Genomic DNA, 6,000 nt, shown 5'->3' on the forward strand with positions numbered 1-6,000 from the left:
TGTAATTCTATCATGATATGACTATCCATTTAGAACTCCCTAAGTATAAAAGTCAATATCTTTAATGTGAAAAGGGACTTTATGGGAAGAAAGAGCTCTGTTGTACGTAGGCTCAAGGGATTTCTAAGCTACAAAATGTAATCAAGTTTTCTAATGATTAAGTAATCCAATTTCAATTCTAATTTGCATTGTGTTCCTCTTTCCTTGCTCTTTCAAGTAAGTGTAAGCATTGCTAATTTCATTGTGGTTTGCAACTACGCGTCTACGAGCCTAGTCTTCAGATTTGAGTGCTTAAATCATTTCCTTTTGATGTTTTGACCATAAGAGAGTGTTATTTGACCTTAAAGAAACCTGTCTAGTATATTTTTTTGCAATTTTCATGACTTGGATCATGATGGATCGTGATCGATGTACGTCATTGAAATGGTGTGACGACCGAGAGTGGTGAGAAAGGACATAGAAAGTTTTTTTGATCATTAAGTGGTGGTTTGCTTGTTGAATTGTTGCGTTTGCTTGTTAGGTTTACTTCTTGAGGACTCACAACCTCAAAGCTCCATGCCCCATCCAAGTCACTTCCTTGAGTATTGACATTATGTTAGTGCCACACAACTATGCTCCAAACTTTTGATCGTGGCGACCTGCTAACATTGATATCGTTGCTGGGGAATGATCCTTAGATGGTGAATGACCTAGTGAATATTTTGAGTGTTCTTTTCCAGAGATTTGTCTTTTCATTCCATTGACACCTTAGTAGTGAAGAAACTAGACACGGGGTTTAGTCCTTGATAGAGTTTATAAGTAGATCTATTCTACAGAGGTAAAGATGATTGTGAGTGAGATAGTCAAAAAATTTCATTCTTTGATTTTCTCTGTACTTTTAGAGTGTTGTAGCGTTTTTTGTTTTGACTTTAATTTATACCGTTTTGTTTGTTTTTGTTTCTAGTTTCTTTTTAGTACTTAGGAGTAGGGTAGGTAGAAACTACAACCATCAAATTGGGCTAAAAGGATCAGGAAAAAAACTGTTGAAAATCATATTTCCAAAACTACTATAACTCTAAAATTCTAAAAATTTGATGGTAGAGACTTGAAAATCGATCCAAAACCAAAAATTTGTTGATCAAGGGCTTTAGAATACTCATTAGAAGTAATTTGGAAAGTTTGAGCAAAATCTGTTGAGAAACATGGATCACGATCCATATACCTCAACGGCCATTTTTGCAAAAAAGTGGTCAGTGACACTTTGCATTAGTGTAGAGCATTGCTATGATAATGTTTGTTTGTAAGAAAAATACAAAAATCTCATCAAAATTGGTTGATAGGGAAAAAAACATCAAACAAGGGTTTCATACACAAAATTGGGTATATCTTGAGATTTTGTGATCCAAATTCAAAAGGCGTTGGGATTTGGCTTCTACAAGGTATAGACAACCAGCTGGCCAAGTTTCATGCCAAAATGCTGTCAAACATTGATCAAAATCCATGTACTTTTTTAGGATTTTGGGCTGAGATTTGACTAGTGGGTAGCTAATACCATTTGGAACAACTGTCCAAAAAGACATAATAGCAGAAAATTGCAAAAAGTTGGTCGAAAGTGCCAAACATAGAAACTAGTCAAAAATTGCAAAACAGACACAAAAGTCCACTTTTGATTGGCAAAAAGTGATCCAGGTCCAAAACGTTGTCGGAATGTGTGCGGTCTAGCTGGGAAGGTGCAGAACCTCTGGCTGTGAGAGTTTGTGATGAGAGTCACAAACCCTTTGCGAGAAAGCATTTGTGGAGAATCAACAACCTTCTTTCTAAGAGTGACAGAGAATCTAAGAGCATTCGTGATAGCAAAGTCACAAACCCTCTTTTCTATCGTGCTTGGAAATTTCTTGTTTTTGTAGTCGAGAGTATGATGAGAGGATCATCAAATCACATTCAATTTCATTTAAAAAGACCATTGAAAAACACTAATGTTTCAGCCATGAAACCTCGATGCTCATACAAGAACAATTCTCAATCAAAACCCAAACCTCTTTGGTGGTAGCATGTAGCCTCGCCCCCAATTACATAGTCGTAGCATCAAACAGTTGAAACGAATACACAAGCTTCCACCTTCACGGCGACCATTTGCTAAGTTTGCAGAGATTTAAGAGATTATAAATTGAAGCCCACACACCATTTTGATAAGGGGAAACCCTAATTCACTCCCTCACAAGCTCAGATACAAGATTGCAAAGAGGCGGATTGGGCAACCATGGAAGCAATTACACAGTAGAGCAAAATTGCTGGTTTTTTATGTAAAAAGCAGCCCTCTTCTCTTACCCATGGCATTTTCAGCTGATGTGTCAATTTTTGGGCCATTTTGCCACTTGGACCAAAACTAGGTCATTTTCAGCTCATTTTTGACCCAAAAATACCATTTTTGATGCGAAAAATCCCAAACAGAATCAGAAAAATCCCTAAATTTGTGGGATCACTCGCATAAGCATAAAAAGCATAGATAAGCATCATTTTCCATCAAATATACCATTTTGGGTCACTTTCCATGAAATTGTGCAACGGTGCCTGTTAGCTGCTATTTTTGGCAATTTTTGCCCGCATCAATCTTTATAGGTGAGATGAGTGTGCCACCATGAAACACTTGGAATATATACATTGTAAAACCAAATTAAGCATCTTATCAAGTGGAAAAGCATGAAAATGCACCACATCCACGGTCACGACTCCCCGGATAGGTATGTACATGATAATGACCGCAGTAGACGCTTCAACATATATCACAATATGTACATGATTTCTTTTATTTGCATACATCAAGAAGTGTCAAGAGTGAGGTGAATGTTTTTATTTCACACTATGTACGTGCCACGGCACGACATCCACCCCCTCTGAACCTGCATATCCTCCGGTATGTGCCACAACAACATTTGTAGAGCATTAAAACTCATGGTCAAACGCCATATTCTCACTTTCATCCTTAGTTTGCATATAGTTGGCTTCATCATCCTCTTCACTTGGTTGTGCATCAAATGGAACAGAATCCCCTCTTCTTTTGAACAATTTAATTCTTTTTCCTGCAATGGGAATTTTCAGTTCTGTCCCATCCAGTTCACTCAAGGTGTAAGTTGCATTTCCTTGCACATGTTTGACAACATAAGGACCAAATTATCTGTTAACCCTCATGGATCACGGACACCCCATCACCTACGACGGACGTGTATTATGTATTTGGTAGAGTCAGGTACCGGGCTTGTCGGACCAATAGGAAAAGGGTAAGAGTGATCGCCGATGAGAGGCGCACTCTAACTGGGACATTCAAGGGATTAGTTGGCTAAGCATGGGCGCCCAAGTGTGAAGGGGGTGAGCTCATATAAAAGCCAACTAAACCTAAAATTCACTCATTATCTCATTTGTGCAATAGAAGAGTGCTCTTGCTCCATCTCCATCTCCATCTTCTTCTTCTTCACCTCCTTGTGTGTGTGTGTATGTGTGTGTGTGTGTGTGTGTGTGTGTGTGTGTGTGTGTGTGTGTGTGTGTGTGAGAGAGAGAGAGAGAGAGAGAGAGAGAGAGAGAGAGAGAGAGAGAGAGTGCGAGAGAGCATTGCGGCGGCACGACGACGGTGAAGCGGTTGAGTGCGACGTAGCGGTGTCTCCTTCTTCTTCGCGGCGAGGAATCCTCCACGGCAGGAGCATGGAGCGGTGAGTGACACACCATTGCCCTCTTTTGAGCTTACTAGTTAAGCTAGTTGTGTGCTTGGAGCCGTCTGTGGCTCGCACACAGTGTTAGGCAAGGCCCTTGCTTCGACAGTGCGGCAAGGAGCGCACATTTTTGGCGCCGCTGCCGGGGAATCGCCCTGCACTAAGCCCAAGAGGCACTTTGTGCTTCTCCTATGAGTTGTTTGTAGTAGGAAAGAAGAGGAAGAGGAAGAGGAATGAGTTATTTTTCTGCAGGTTTTTAATTTCTGTATTGTGTGCAAGTTCTGTGATTTCTGCATAATGTTGTGTTTTCCGTTTGCACAATTAGTAGTCGTTAGCTTGCTCGCAGTGAATGAATAAGTAGGTAGAAAGTTAGCAATTTCTGTTTGCACACAGTCTGTACACAGTTTTCTGTCAAGGTTTGCCTGCACACAATCTTTGCACAGTAAGGTAGTGAGAGAGGAAGTAGGTGGACAGTTAGCCCACTGTCAGTAAGCAGTTAGCAGAGTGGTTAACAGATTAGTTAGTAGATTAGTTAGTGGTTAGCAGCACTGTTAGTAAGTAGATAAGGTAGTGAGCTGTCTGTGAGCTGTGAGCTGTTGACAGAGAGGTTAGGTAGGTGTTGACAGTGTGTGTGGCCAAGAAAAGGTCACCTAAACCGCGCGCGGTTGTCGCCTCAAAATTTTTTTAGATAAAAATAAAAATAAAAAACCGAAAATATTTAAGCGTGAAACCGAAAATATTTAAGCGTGAGTGACTGGGGGGCTACTGTCACAAAAATACGGAAGCGTAAACTGACGTTTAATTGCACTTCAAATACTCAAGAGAATTAGAGGGAGCGAGAAAACTTGACACTTCATTGGGGACCAGAAGATGGGCTGGTCCCCCCCCATAAAGAGAATATCTTTATTACTAAGGGAGAATCTTTACAAGCACAGGAACGGGACATACGCCCATCCTCTATTCTTTCTTCTGTTCTGTTCTGACTACTGACTGAGAAAGTGTTTCCACTTTCTTACTGCTTAGGGGATTTCCCCTCTTCTGCGAGACTGGTTGGAAGCTCTCGAAAAGAGAGTCTATCTTCCGAAACAGCTCATCGGAAGCTCTCACAGAGGAGAGTCCATCTTCCGTTATGTGTTGCCTTCATGCTCATTCCTTCATGCATCGAACACAAAAGAGAAACAAGCAAAATGCAAACACACATGCTTGCTGTAATTTTCTGCACATAACCTGAAATTCTTACCTGTGTGCACCCCTACGCCGAAACAGAGGTCTTCTTCGCGATGGAATCGCGCCAAACTTGATGTAGACTTAGGATAAGGAGAGAGAAGAGAATTTCTATGGCTGATCTGCTGAAAACAGCCCTAATCGAGGTGATTAAGGGCTGAAAACAGAGAATTTCAGCAGCCGCACTTTGCTAAGAGAGCGTCTACGGCAGCTTATCGCGATGAAACTTCACCAGAAGGTGTCTATGACTGTGAGATCCCTTGTTCTTGACAATGGGAGCACAAGGCTACCACATATGTCGCAAGGGGCTGCTCTCAAGCTTCAATGGAGGGCTCCACCGCGTAGAGCACGCTCACATTAGGGGGGGTAGGTGCACTGCCAGCCCTGAAAATGGGGGAGGGGGGCTCCTAAATAGCCATCAGGGAGAGGGGGCGCTAGGAAGAGAGAGAGGGTGAGAGTGAGAGTGAGAGAGAGTTAGTTTGCATTGGTAAGTGTGTCACTTGGCACACTTACTTTAAAAACTTAAAAACCATTCAACTTTTGACTTTAAAAACTTCTAGCTCATTAATTAAAAATGTGCAACTAACTAACAACTGCTACCAATGATTCTTTTATGAGAACACCAAAGGTCTGCCGGCGCAATGCCGCACGGGCACTGCACCGCCTTTACCTGTTCACACTTGTCCGGCCGTCCGCCCGGGCACGGACCGTTAAATTTAATTTCACGAAACTTACCCTAAGGCTTTATTAGCTTTATTAGCCTTAGGGTCACTGTTCTAAGGACCCCATCTCATTCATGTGCTTGTATTGACGCGCATATTTTTTTGAGCCTAAAATCTGAGGCTACTGCTTACCCCTTTCTGAAGACCCGATTTCCCAATCACTAGGGCTTCAGGGTAATTTCTGCTAAGGTCCCTCTGAGGTGTTCTAGCCTGCATTTAGGCTCACCTGAGGCCTTAGAACTGCTATGTCTATTCTGGTGTGCACACAATTAATTAGATAATTCTTTTCTCGTAAATAAATTAATTATTTACAAAGTCTGACTTAGTTACATCCCTCTTGGTTCTAAACAGTTGACCTCAACTGTAGAGCG

This window comes from Adiantum capillus-veneris, chromosome 29 (assembly GCF_014529385.1).
Source record: "Adiantum capillus-veneris isolate H3 chromosome 29, ASM1452938v2, whole genome shotgun sequence".
Classification (NCBI taxonomy): Eukaryota; Viridiplantae; Streptophyta; class Polypodiopsida; order Polypodiales; family Pteridaceae; genus Adiantum; species Adiantum capillus-veneris.